Genomic DNA, 14,386 nt, shown 5'->3' on the forward strand with positions numbered 1-14,386 from the left:
GAAGGACTTATTTAACCCTGTTCAACGTAGAAACATTTGCTGCGAGTTTAAACTTTTGAAGTTCTACTGATTCAACTACCCGATTAGGAAGATCATTCCACAACTTGGTCACGGCTGGAATGAAACTTCTAGATTACTGTGTAGTAATGAACCTCACGATGGAGAAGGCCCAACTATTAGAATTAACTGCATGCCTAGTATTACGAACAGGATGGAACTTTCTGGGAAGATCTAAATGTAAAGATGGTCGGAATTATAACAAAAATCTTATGCAACATGCATAATGAACCAAATGAACGACGGTGCCAGAGATTAATATCTAGATCAGGAATAAGAAATTCAATAGACCGTAAGTTCCTGTCCAACAAATTAAGATGACAATCAACAGACAGGAGATGAATACTTGAAACAAGGTAAAATGAAAGAATTAAAACACTTCTTCAGAATAGATTGATCACCAAAAATCTTGAAAGACTTTCTCAATAAGTCAGTTTTTTGTGCAATTGAAGAAGACACAGACCTGTGTTTCTCAAAAGTAAATTTACCGCCGAGAATCACACCTAAAATTTAAAAAGTCTCACAAAGTTAAAGAAACATTATTAATGCTGAGATCCGGATGTTGAGGAGCCACCGTCCTTGACCTACTTACAATCATACTTTGAGTTTTGTTAGGATTCACCTTTATACCTCATAATGTGCAACATGCACTAATTCTAACTAGATCTCTAATACGGGATTCAGCAACCCCAGATCTACATTCAGGAGATGAAATTTGTGCAAAGAGAGTAGCATCATCTGCATATGCAACAAGCTTGTTTTCTAGACAAAACCACATGTCATGTGTTTATAGTATGGAAAGTAATGGGCCAAGAACACTGCCCTGAGGAACACCAGATATCACATTCCTATACTCACTATGATGCACATCAACAACAACTCTTTGCGATTTAATACTTAAAAAATCAATAATGATGCTAAGAAAAGACCCACTCACTCCCAATTGTTTGAGTTTGAAAACAAGGGCCTCGTGATTAACACGGTCAAAGGCAGCACTAAAATCAAGGCCAATCATACGAACTTCCCGACCACAATCAATGGATTTCTGTACAGCATTGTAGATTGTAAGAAGGGCATCACATGCTCAAAGGCCTTTAGTATTTGTAGTTGCCCGATTTGCATGATATAGATTTGTATTCTTAGATTTTCACGACTACTGAAGTAGATTTTAATTCCCATAGAGAAAAATGACACATGTTTAAATATTTCATTATTTATAAAGAAAAGTAACATATATTCTTCAAGATTTGACTGTTTTTCAAGATGGCCACCCAATTGTCCAATTTTTTAAAGATTTCATAAGCTTTGCACCACAATGTTCAAACCATGCCACTGGTCCTTCAGCTGTTACTGATCTCTCACACACCTGTAAAGTGATGTGCAAGGGATTGCTGGCTGTAAGCACTCACATCTTCCTTTACAGCCTTTCTACCAGGAACACTTTTTTAGTTCCCAACAGATCGCAGTAATAGCGTTATTGTTGTAGCATCCTCTTATTATTATTATTATTATTATTATTATTATTATTATTATTATTATTATTATTACTTGCTAAGCTACAACCATAGTTGGAAAAGCAGGCTGCTATAAGCCCAGGGGCTCCAAAAGGGAAAATAACCCATTGAGGAAAGGAAACAAGGAAAAATAAAATCTTCAAGAGAAACGACATTGAAATAAATACCTCCTCTATAAACTATAAAAACTTTAACAAAACAAGAAGAAGAGAGAAAAGACGGAACAGCATGCCCGAGTGTACCCGCAAGCAAGAGAACTCTAACCCAAGTGGAAGACCATGGTACAGAGGCTATGGCACTACCCAAGAATAGAGAACAATGGTTTGATTTTGGAGTGTCCTTCTCCTAGAAGAGCTGCTTACCATAGCTAAAGAGTCTCTTGTAAAGGGTTGTAGATTAGCTAGTCTTGATGATAATGTATATATATATATATATATATATATATATACATACATATATATATATATATATATATATATATATATATATATACTGTATATATATATATATATATATATATATATATATATATATATATATATATATATATATATGTATGTATATATATATATATATATATATATATATATATATATATACATATATATATATATATGTATATATATATATATATATATATATATATATATATATATATATATATATATATATATATATATATAGTATATATAAAGATCAATTTATGACACCAAGGGCTTTTGAATGAGAGGGGCAAGATGGCCGTCTTAATTAACGTGAGCGTTTTCGTCAATCAAAGAAAGGAGGTTTGTAGAGATCAGTTAAAGAAGAGTCACTTTATGACGATACATTTGCTTCAGTGATATTTTTTAGAGCAAGGACTAATACGTTAAAACTAAATATTGTAAACAGGCACAATGGGGAGAATGTAAACTGTAATTTTTATGAAAATGAGGAGGAAGATTTGATACATTTTTGGTTGTTTTTCCAGGAATAAAGAAAAGAATGAAATAATTAAGCTACAAGAACCATACGAGGAAGACCTAAAGAAAATACTAGGATTATTTTTTTATTTAGTGAAACAAATATAGAAAAGAAACAAAAGAAGTATTAAACTTGATGTGGAGGAAAAGACAAAACAGTATAAGATGATAAACTTTGGAGGCGCCGTTGCAAAGGCTACGATGCCTCGCCTCTGAACCCGATGACAGGTAGATAAGCTATATTTGTTTACATTTGATAAAGAGTCGCTATCTCCAGATTCCAAGTGGTCTGGACTAGTTACGCAATAGTGTTACATAAGTTACGTGTTTGTGGTAACAGAGACCAACTTAATCGCGTCCTCAATCGCCAGAGGTGTAAAGGTAATGGTAGTTTGTATTAAGAAGAGACATTTCTCTTTAGAAAGTTCTCTTGACCCTCAATTTTACTAGTAGGTAATTATTTTGTAAGCAGGCAGGCTTAGCAGACTGACCTTGGTACTGTATTTATATTATAACGAGTTAAGCTTTGGTCAGTCGTCTCCATTTTGCTTTTGAGAAAGGGATTGAAGTTCAGGTAAAACTCTAGTTATTGTATTGGTTTAAATGTCGGCTTAGCTTAACTTAGGTCAAGGCATTGACTGCTAGAGCTTGCGTAGAATTAAGAGAGAGAGAGAGAGAGAGAGAGAGAGAGAGAGAGAGAGGTGGATATTTTAAATTCTACATGTTTATTTATTTCAACTACTTTGAAGAGTTGGAAGACTCAGGCCTACATGGCTGAGGACTATGAGGCGTGAAGTTGGAGATGATGAATGAATGATTGAATTAGAAGCTCAAGATAGAGATGACTGGCAAAATCTTACTGAAGCCCTTAGCGTTGGGCGACGGGAAGACGTTGATTTTTATCAAAATTGCCTACATAGGCTCCTAAATTGCTATGCATACGTTTGAAACCTGAACACCTGGCTGTAGCTGCTAAGCAGTGGCGGCTCGCGTATAGGCACTGTGGAACTTTCCACTTTATATGACCTACAACATTTGGTTTCATTGTAGTGAATTACATGGCAATGTAACCTAGGAAAAAAACTACTGTTTCTTATATAAAAAATTACGCTCTCTTTGAAAATGACACTCGTTCCCGTCGCAAATTAATAGTTTCAGAAATAAATATACATCTATATCCTCCGATAATGGGGGACCCCCAGTGGGAACCCGGTGTTTTGGGTGGGGAAAACATACTGGGGAATCGATATATAAACGTAAAACAAGCCTTTTCTTCTCTATACATTACCTTCTTGAAATTATAATAACTGAAGGAAAATACAAAACAGTATATCTGGATAAACTTTGGAGGCGCCGTTACAAAGATTGTGTCATGAAAAAATACAGTAACCAGTGCTGCCAACGTCCGATGTAGATCAAATGTTATTTTGTGACCTGTCATACTACTAGGCTAGGTTAGGTGGGTTTGTTAGGTTCTGTGCCCTTTTTGTACATTTTATATATTGAGTAAAACTTATATGGAGAAATTATTTAATATATGGAAATATCTATCATTACTATCTTTAGTAATGTCAACGTGCCGTTGGTAACTCTGTGTACCATACGTCAACGTTGGTAACACTGTGTATTATTGGTAACGTTGCTAATGTTATCGTTCGTTCGTAAGCACCGTGCATCTTAAAGTTATCCGAATTGGTTGATCTGTTTGTTTCCGATTGAAATGAACATCAAATTCGCTTAATTCACGTTATTTACTATAGGAAAACAATTATATTTCGTTTCCCCAGTATGTTTTCCCCACCCAAAACCCCGAGTTCCCACTGGGGGTCCCCCATTATCGTAGGATATAGATATATATATTTCTGAAACTATTCATTTGCGACGGAAACGAGTGTCATTTTTGAAGAGATCGTAATTTTTTCTGTAAGAAACAGTAGTTTTTTTCCTAGGTTACATTACCATGGAATAATATACAAAATTACCCAACATTTAATATAAGGATTTCTTTAAATTCTTTCTTTATACGTGTACAACATAAAATCCAGGTTGTATGTACGATGACGGCCAGGGCCCATAAATCCCTTATTTTAGCCTTATGGCTAAAATTACGACAGTCTAAGGGGGGTCGCAGGCGGGCGTTAACCCCTCCTCTCCGTTAGGTAAGTAGGTAATGACATGGCTTGTAGGTTAGGCTAGATGGGGAAGTTTAGGTTAGATGGCGTTCTATGCACGTCTTCCTGTCCGTCGTTATACAAAGCATCCTATAATCCTTAAGCTTGATGTCGGTAGCCACCTCTCAGTTAATGAAAAAAGAAATTCTTGGTAATTGGCTGTTGTATGCATGCACACATAGGAAGCTGCATGTGAGGCTGCGAGGGAGAGAAGTCACTGTCACTCCCGCAGTGCCGATCTTTGCATGCTGGTAGAAGGTGGTAGTTTTTTTTTTTACTCCGTGAAAAGGGTCAAGCTTGAACTGTAATGATTTATGTTAATAGTAGAAAAGGTTTGATTTTGTTCTTTCATGTGTCTATCAAGTTTCAGAATAAATTTTCATATATCTGTTTGTGTCCTTTTATACAATATTGAAAAAAAGGCAAAAAAATATTAAAAAGGCAGAAAATTTATTGGAGCAGTACTCCCCACTAATTTTAGCTACGAGCCTCCGCTGCTGCTGATTTATATCTTCTTGTTCTAGGTTAGGTTAGGTTGATGTGCACTAATAACAATGCATTGTTAAATATTCACAGCTGAGATTGCATTTTAATCACTTATGTGCTCATGAAAGCTAAGAAGGAATAATTTTGATTTATTTTGTTCAATATTTATCCTTTCACTGTTCATTTTAAGCATTGTGAGAAGTGGTTTTCATCATGTGAACAGGTTGCTGTTAGCAGTATAATTGAAAACAGAAATTCAGTCCCATTTTCTATGTTTAATGTTGTTCTATATTTGTAAGGAAATTAGGGGGATATGTACTAACATAAGGTACCCCTACCTAACCTGGCTTGGATCACCGTGTCCCACTTACCGTTTGGGGTGGGCCTCCCCTTTCGACTTGCCCATTACCCTAAAGCTAACGTTTAAAAATAAAGACGTATTTGCCTTCTTGTTGGGAGGTCCTTGCACTTGGATCTGTGCCATTAACGGCGATTCTACGTTATTGTCAATTATAGTTTTTAAATATTTAACTTAGCCGGTGAATATATAATAGCTGCTGCTCCGGCGGCTCGACAGAAAAACACACAAAAACTCGCGAGCGATCGCTATGAAGGTTGCGGGTGTGCCCACCAGCGCCAACTATCGGCCAGATACCGCATATGCATGTAAACAAGCCTCAATTCTTCTCTGTCGGTCTGAACGACAAGACGTACATTACTCGCTGTTAACCTGGAGTTTTTCAACAGACTTGGTGAAGTACTTCATTTTGGTTTGAGCTTTCGCAGTGCAGGTGTTTTATCCTCAACTTAAACTCTTGAACTCTTTTTTGGACAGATTTAATTGTTGATGACTTTGGATTGTTTTTTTGGACTTTCTTTAACTTTTTCAAAATGGCTGACCCTTCTCAAATTCCTAGATTTCGTAAGTGTAATGCTAGGGATTGCAATAGGCGTCTTCCAAAGGCCTCTCTCGACCCACATACTGTGTGTTCTAATTGTCGGGGTAAAACCTGTCAATTAGGAGATCGGTGTGAGGAGTGCGTGGGCCTTTCGGAATTCGATTGGCTTGAATATGACAAGTATTCTCGTAAGCTAGAGAGAGATAGGGTGAGGAGAAGTTCCTCTAGATCGGTAGATTTTTCCTCTCCCCATGCCCCTGAACCTAATCCTTCCCCTGTAGTAGTTGTGCCTGAACCCTCTACTAGCACTCAGGAACCATCAATGCGGGATATGTTACGTGCCATTCATGCTTTGGGCGAAAGAGTTGAGTCGTTAGCTACAGATCGTAATCAACTCATGGCTGACATTAAAGAGTTAAAGTTTCAGAGTGCCACAGTGGAAAATCGTGGGAAAGTGATTAGTGCGCAAAGTGTTATCAGTGTTGCGACCGAGGGTTCGTCTGTTCGTGCCTGTCGTTCGCCTAGTCCGGGACCTCTTGCAAGCTCCCAAGCCCAGGGGAGAAGTAATGTCGTACGACTTATGAGTTCGAGAGGCCTTGATCAGCGAACAGACGTTCCCTCTATGGTTTCAGGCGTGTCTCATCAAGACCGCCCCTACCATAAGACGAGAGAGACCATTTTCTCCTCGTCATCCGAAGGCTTTTCGCATAAGAAACCGTGGAGCAAGGTTTCAAGGCCCTTAAAGCAAAAGTCGGTCCCTTCAGGACAGGTCCAGCGTCCTGGTTGTAGCCATTGGGACAGCTCTGACCCTTTGCAGTCATCGTAAGACTGCTCGCCGCCTAAGCAGAAACGTAACACAGGCTCCGAGAGTCTTGGTGTAGGCAAGGTTTTGCAGTCACAGACGTTACCCTCGTCTCTTACCGCACCCTTTCCCGTTGATCCTAAATGGGTTGTACTGCAAGACATGCAGATCAAGCTCGCCTCCCTTATGGAAGACTATTCTGCTGAAAAGGTTCACGATGATCCTCGCCGCTTTGCTGATCGAGATCCTGGCCTTCAGCCGCCGAAACGAGCCTTTGCTCGTCCTGTTGACGTTGGCGTTACTAAGTCACGTCATTCACGCTTTGTAGAGCCTCACTCGATGCAGTCCCGTGTAGACTTTCAGCCGCATGTGGACGTTCAGCCGCTTCCTAATGCTCTTGTTGACGTTCAGGACGTTCGCCAACCAGCGGAGTTGACTTGTTTTGACGCTGAGCGTCAAGCACCGCAGTCAAGAGTTGTTTTGAGTGCTCAGTCTAGGCAGTCAAGGCAGTCTCGAGTTGACGTCGAGCGTCCTCCCGCTCCTGTTGTTGTTGACAGTCAGGCTGTTAAGCAGTTACATGACGTAGCGTCCTGGACTGCTACTGATGCACCAGTGCGTGTGGACTCTGCGTCTCAAGCATTGCCACCAAGGCAGGTCTCCCCTTTGCTTGTTCCTCAGCAGTTGTCGGACGAAGATCCTTCAGATGAGGACGTTGCTGATCCTCATCATGATGATCATCCTTCAGATGTAGACGAACCTAAGACGGTTCCTCCTTCGATGGACTTTAAGAAGATCATGTTGATTTTCAAGGATCTTTTTCCCAATCACTTTGTTACCGTTGCTCCTCATTCGCCACCGTCTGAGTTTGCTCTAGGCTTACCTGCTACCATGCCAGCCTTTACTAAGCTAGTGCTTTCTCGCTCTTCCAAGAGGGCTTTACGACTTTTAGGCGACTGGTTGGATACCAGGAGGAGTTTGGGGAAGACGGCCTTTGCCTTCCCTCCTTCTAAGCTTTCTTCTAGATCGAGCGTCTGGTATGCCACGGGAGAAGTTCTCGGCTTGGGAGTCCCTGCCTCTGCCCAGGGTGACTTCTCAAGCCTCGTAGACTCTCCCCGCCGCTTAGCCATGAGACGCTCGAAGATTAGTTGGTCCTCCTCGGACCTTGACCATCTGCTTAAAGGCGTATACAGGGCCTTTGAAGTATTCAATTTTCAATATTAAACTTAGCCGGTGATCATATAAGCTGCAACTCTGTTGCTCGACAGAAAAACCTACGGTCAAAATACGCCAGCGATCGCTATGCAGGTGGGGGTGTACATCAACAGCGCCATCTGTCGAGCAGGTACTTAGTACTCCAAGTAAACAAAGAACCAATTTTCTCTCTGTCGGGCTACCGGCAAGACCTACTAATACGCTGTTACTAACTGGATTTGTTTTCACAACTATATGGTGAAGTACACTATTCTAGTTTTGAGCTTTCGCTATGCAGGTGTTTTATCTTCATCTCAAAACTTGAACTCGTTTTGGATAGATTTAATTATGGTGACAAAGAGAGTATGGACTCTCTTTCACTTTTAAATGGCCGACCCTTCCCTTAGACGGAAGTGTGTTTAGGTTTTTAGTAATTTTGCTTAACACATTATAGATCTATATAATTTATATCTCTCCGCCTTTATTAGGCCTCTTCGATTAACTTTCCATTTATTATAAACATATAAAATAAATTTTTATGTTTTGTTTATATGCGACCTTTCCTGATAGTAGGCGGTCCTAACTTGGAACCGAAGTTAATCAACGTTGAGCCCGTTATATCGTATTTAGCCTTTAAAGAATTTAAAACTTTTTAAATTTAATGTTTTATGAAAGAATTTCTTTGATAATCTTCGTACTGTTTTCAAAGATGAACTAACGTTTAGTTTTTTTAGACTACGCAGTTGTTGACGTTCAGGACGTTCAACATGCGCTCTATCGTTACGATAGAGAGAGAGTGTTTCACGGTTTCACTTTGCAGTAAGAGTAAATCGATTCTGACGTTTCGTTCATTCTTTCTTAGCTTTAATGTTTTAAATTCTAAATTAAAGGAACTTTTTATTTGGAAAACCTTTCAGTTTTTTCCTTTAGTCAAATAACATGTTTTTTTTGACGATATATAATTGGGCTCTTCTCTTAGGTGCGAAATCAAGAGAGAAAGAGAGAGAGAGATAGAGACGGAGGGAGAGAGAGGAGAGAAAACGTTCCGTTCAAGCGGGTAACGTTGTTCTCGTGTTACTCTCCTCCCTAGTCGCTGTACGGGGAAGAAGGTAAAACGTTTCTAGGGTTTTATTCTTGTCCCCAGGCTATGTGCGGTGAGAGATTGTAAACGTAGTTTATTTGAACTAGTGTTTAGTCTCTTTCCCAGCCACTGAAATTTTTATCTTTATATATGTTTTCTGTTTTTTGCTAGTATTAATGAGCTGCATTATACGACTGATTTCGCAATTACTACCTTGAAGGGTAGAAGTGCGTGTTTCAGGTAGAAATCAGTAAAAGTTTCGATTTCAGTGAAATAAGTGCAAAACAGAAAATCGAAGTGATAAAGTGATATGCGCAAAGTGTTACAGTGTTGCGTCCGAGGGTTCGTCTGTTCGTGCCTGTCGTTCACCTAGTCCGGGACCTCTTGCAAGCTCCCAAGCCCAGGGGAGAAGTAATGTCGAACGACTTATGGGTTCGTCAGGCCTTGATCAACGAACAGACGTTTCCCTCCGTGGTTTCGGGCGTATCTACCCAAGATCGCCCCACCCACACAAAGACGAGAGAGCCCATTTATTTCTCGTCTGCGGAAGAGGTTTCTCGTAAGAAACCATGGACCAAGGTCTCGCAGCTTATTAAGCGCAAGTCAGTCCCTTCCGCGCAAGTCCAACGGCCCAGTTGTAGCCACTGGGTCAGTTCGGACTCGCTGCAGTCTTCCGACGACTGCTCACCTCCTAAGAGAGGCAAAGCGGTACCGCATCAGGCAGTCACACCGTCTGTTGCCGCACCTGCTCCTGTAGACCCTAAGTGGTCTTTGCTGCAGACCATGCAGTCTCAGTTAACGTCATTGATGCGGGACTTTCGTGCAGAGAAGGTTGATGCTGCACCAACCTCTAGCCTACAACCAATACGGTTGTGCGTCCTGTGGACGCTGAGGCGACCTTCTGCCGCACTCCAGCTGAGAGAGTCCCGCCACCCATGCGTTCCAGTGTACCCTGCCAGCCGCATGTTGACGTTCAGTAACGCACGGAACCTTCCGTTGACGTTCGCGAGGTACAACAACAGTCTAAGTTGTTTTGTTTTGACGCGGTGCGTCAACCTCCGCATTCTAGAGTTGTTTTTGACTGCTCAGTATAGACAGTCAAAGCAGTCTCGAGTGAACACTGTATGTCCTCACACCTGTTGTGGTTGACAGTTCAGTTGTTGACAGTTCACAGACTGTCAAGCAGTTACATGACGTTGCCTTCTGGTCTGCTACTAATGCACCAGTGAGAGACTCACTGAGATAACCTAGCTTTTATCGGACAAGGTTCCTGTAGATGAGAAAGTGCTGTTCTCCCTCCTACTGATATTCCCTTGAGGACTCTGTCATTTGGAGAGGAGCCTTAAACTGCTTAGCCTCCTATGGACTTTAATTAAATCATGATGATTTGTTAAGGATCTTCGTCCGGATCTTGTAACTGCTGCTCCTCGTTCGCCTAAACGTCAGAACTTACACTAGGCCTAGCTACTTCGAAGCCGTTGTTTTTAAGCTAGTGCTCTCTCGCTCTCCTAGAGAGCGTTACGTTGGCTAGGCGACTGGTTTTTGCACCAGGAGGAGTTTTAGGGATACAGCCTTTGATTTCCCTTCTTTTAAACTGGCTTATAGAGCGAGAGTCTGATAGGACACGAGAGAAGTTCTCGGCTTGGGAGTTCATGCCTCTGCCCAGATAGACTTCTCAATTCTGGTAGACTCGCCCTGGCGCCTAGCCAGGAGACGCTCCAAGTTGTTTACAGGTCAACTTCTCAACTTTTGTCGAGCCTTTGAAGTTTTGCTGTACTATTATGTCACACATAACAAGGCTTTCAGGGATGGTAAATGGTTCCGCCTCAGTCGCTAACCCCGTCTGTTGCCACACCTGCTCCCGTAGACCCTAAATGGGCTTTGCTGCAAGACATGCAGTCCAAGCTTGCGTCCTTGATAGAGGACTTAAATGCGGAGAAGAACCTTCTGGCCAACAACCTTCCAACCGGTTGGTTGTACGCCCTGTTGACGCTGAGGTAACCTACTCGCGTCGGCCAGTTGAGGTGGTTCCTCCTTCTGGCCAACAACCTTCCAACCGGTCGGTTGTGCGCCCTGTTGACGCTGAGGTAACCTACTCGTGTCTGCCAGTTGAGGTGGTTCCTCCACCGATGCGACCCAGTGTGGGTTGCCAGTCGCACGTTGACGTTAAGCGACGCTCGGAGGTGGTTGTTGACGTTCAGGACGTTCAACAACCAGCAGAGGTGACTTGTTGTGACGCAGTGCGTCAACCTTAGCAACCCGGTAGGGTGTTGACTGCACAACCCAGACAGTCTAGACAGTTTCGGGTTGACGCTGTACTTCCTCGCGCACCCATGGTTGTTGACAGTTCACAGACTGTGCAGCAGTGCCATGATATTGCGTCAGGCTCCGTCACGCATCCACCAGTGCGACCGGATTCAGCGAGTCAGACGTTGCCCACTCCGTTGCCGTTTCCTCATCAGTTTCGGATGAGGAACCCTCTGATGAGGACGTTGCTGAACAAGACGATCAGCCCCCAGCCCTGCTATCCATCCAGAAGATGCTGAAGAAGGAACGCTGCCCAGTCAGGCTGTGGATGAGTCTGGGACACTGTCATCCGTGGATCAATTTGTGTCACTAGGAAAGCTACACCTCCGTCCTCTTCTATACCATCTAGCTTTTCACTGGAAAAGGACAAGACGCTAGAAGCGGTCTCGATCCCGGTTTCCGGAAAGATAAAGTCTTGTCTGACTTGGTGAAAGGACTATATCAACCTTAGAGAGGGTCTTCCCCTGACTGTTCAGACTCCCAACCACGTTCTCTTCTCGGACGCATCGGACGTAGGCTGGGGTGCGACATTAGACGGTAGGGAATGCTCGGGATTATGGAACTCGAGTCAAAGGACAATGCATTTCAACTGCAAGGAGCTACTGGCAGTACGTCTGACTTGGAAAAGCTTCAGGTCTCTCCTTCAAGGCAAAGTGGTGGAGGTGAACTCGGACAACACCACGGCTTTGGCGTACATCTCCAAGCAAGGAGGGACCTACTCTCTGACATTGTACGAGATCGCAAGGGACCTCCTCACCTGGTCAAAAGGTCTAGACATATCACTAGTAACGAGGTTCATCCAAGGCAACTTGAATGTCATGGCAGATTGTCTCAGTCGGAAGGGACAAATAATTCCAACAGAATGGACCCTCCACAAGGATGTATGCAAGAGACTTTGGGCCACCTGGGGCCAGCCAACCATAGATCTCTTCGCAACCTCGATGACCAAGAGGCTCCCAATATTTTGCTCACCAATCCCGGACCCAGCAGCAGTTCATATAGATGCCTTTCTACTAGATTGGTCACATCTAGATCTATATGCATTCCCTCCGTTCAAGATTGTCAACAAGGTACTGCAGAAGTTCGCCTCTCACAAAGGGACAAGGTTGACGCTAGTTGCTTCCCTCTGGCCCGCGAGAGAATGGTGCACCGAGGTACTTCGATGGCTAGTAGACGTTCCCAGAACACTTCCCCTAAGGGTGGACCTTCTACGTCAGCCACGCGTAAAGAAGGTACACCAAGGCCTCCACGCTCTTCGTCTGACTGCCTTCAGACTATCGAAAGACTCTCGAGAGCTAGAGGCTTTTCGAAGGAGGCAGCCAGAGCGATTGCTAGAGCAAGGAGAACATCCACCCTTAGAGTCTACCAATCGAAGTGGGAAATCTTCCGAAACTGGTGCAAGTCAGTATCCGTATCCTCGACCAGTACCTCTGTAACTCAAATAACTGTCTTTCTCTTTTATCTGAGGAAAGAACGATCTCTTTCAGCTCCCACTATCAAGGGTTACAGAAGCATGTTGGCATCAGTCTTCCGTCACAGAGGCTTAGATCTTTCCAACAATAAAGATCTACAGGACCTCCTTAAGTCTTTTGAGACCATGAAGGAGCGTCGTTTGGTTACACCTGGTTGGAATTTAGACGTGGTACTAAGATTCCTTATGTCAGACAGGTTCGAACCGCTACAATCAGCCTCCCTGAAAGATCTCACCTTAAAGACTCTTTTCCTGATATGCTTAGCCACAGCTAAAAGAGTCAGTGAGATTCATGCCTTTAGCAAGAACATCGGATTCTCATCCGAAACGGCTACATGTTCTACAACTTGGTTTTCTAGCCAGACACGAGCTGCCTTCTCGGTCTTGACCAATATCGTTCGATATTCCAAACTTATCGTATGGTTGGAAATGAACTAGAAAGAGTCTTATGTCCTGTAAGAGCTCTTAAGTTCTATTTAAAAACCTTTACGAGGCCCGTCTGAAGCTTTATGGTGTTCAGTTAAGAATCCATCTTTGCCTATGTCAAAGAATGCTTTATCCTATTTTATCAGACTGTTAATACGAGAAGCTCATTCTGAATGAGGAAGACCAAGCTTTGCTGAAGGTAAGGACACACGAAGTTAGAGCTGTCGCACCTTCCGTGGCCTTTAAACAAAATAGATCTCTGCAAAGTATAATCGACGCAACCTATTGGAAAAGCAAATCAGTGTCCGTCTTTTTATCTTAAGAATGTCCAGTCTCTTTACGAGAACTGCTACACTTTGGGACCATTCGTAGCAACGAGTGCAGTAGTGGGTGAGGGCTCAACCACTACAATTCCCTAATTCCATAACCTTTTTAATCTTTCTCTTGAAATGTTTTATTATTGTTTTTGGGTTGTCCGGAAGGCTAAGAAGCCTTTCGCATCCTACTTGATTTGGCGGGTGGTCAAAGTCATTTCTTGAGAAGCGCCTAGATTAGAGGTTTTGATGAGGTCCTGTTGTATGGGTTGCAACCCTTGATACTTCAGATCCTAGGGGTCGCTCAGCATCCTAAGAGGATCGCGAGGCTCCGTAAGGAAGACGTACTTAAAAAGGCAGAGTAATTGTTCAAGTCGACTTCCTTACCAGGTACTTATTTATTTTATGTTTGTTATTTTGAATAACTGCTAAAATGAAATACAAAATACTTAGCTCATAATAATGTAAACATGTAATGCTGGTCTCTACCCACCCCCCTGGGTGTGAATCAGCTTATATGATCACCGGCTAAGTTTAATATTGAAAAATGTTATTTTTATTAATAAAATAAATTTTTGAATATACTTACCCGGTGATCATATATTAAAGGACCCTCCCTTCCTCCCCAATAGAGACCCAGTGGACCGAGGAGAAAATTGGTTCTTTGTTTACTTGGAGTACTAAGTACCTGCTCGACAGATGGCG

The 14,386-nt window shown here is 42.3% G+C and overlaps 1 protein-coding gene across 3 annotated transcripts in view; it reads left to right on the forward strand.

Annotated features, from left to right (window-relative positions):
• Nucleotides 1-2,756: 2,756 nt before the first annotated feature.
• The window catches only part of LOC137623887 (3'(2'),5'-bisphosphate nucleotidase 1), a 131,604-nt gene continuing 119,974 nt past the window's right edge, over nt 2,757-14,386 (forward strand). For 2 of the 3 annotated variants that reach the window (XM_068354686.1, XM_068354693.1), the window contains exon 1: nt 2,757-2,914. The gene's annotated coding sequence lies outside the window, so the exon portion shown is untranslated. Of the gene's footprint in view, nt 2,915-2,962; nt 2,987-14,386 lie in introns of those variants that run through there. The other variant, XM_068354691.1, reaches the window with a different exon arrangement.

The sequence above is a fragment of the Palaemon carinicauda genome, chromosome 2 (assembly GCF_036898095.1).
Source record: "Palaemon carinicauda isolate YSFRI2023 chromosome 2, ASM3689809v2, whole genome shotgun sequence".
Lineage (NCBI taxonomy): Eukaryota > Metazoa > Arthropoda > Malacostraca > Decapoda > Palaemonidae > Palaemon > Palaemon carinicauda.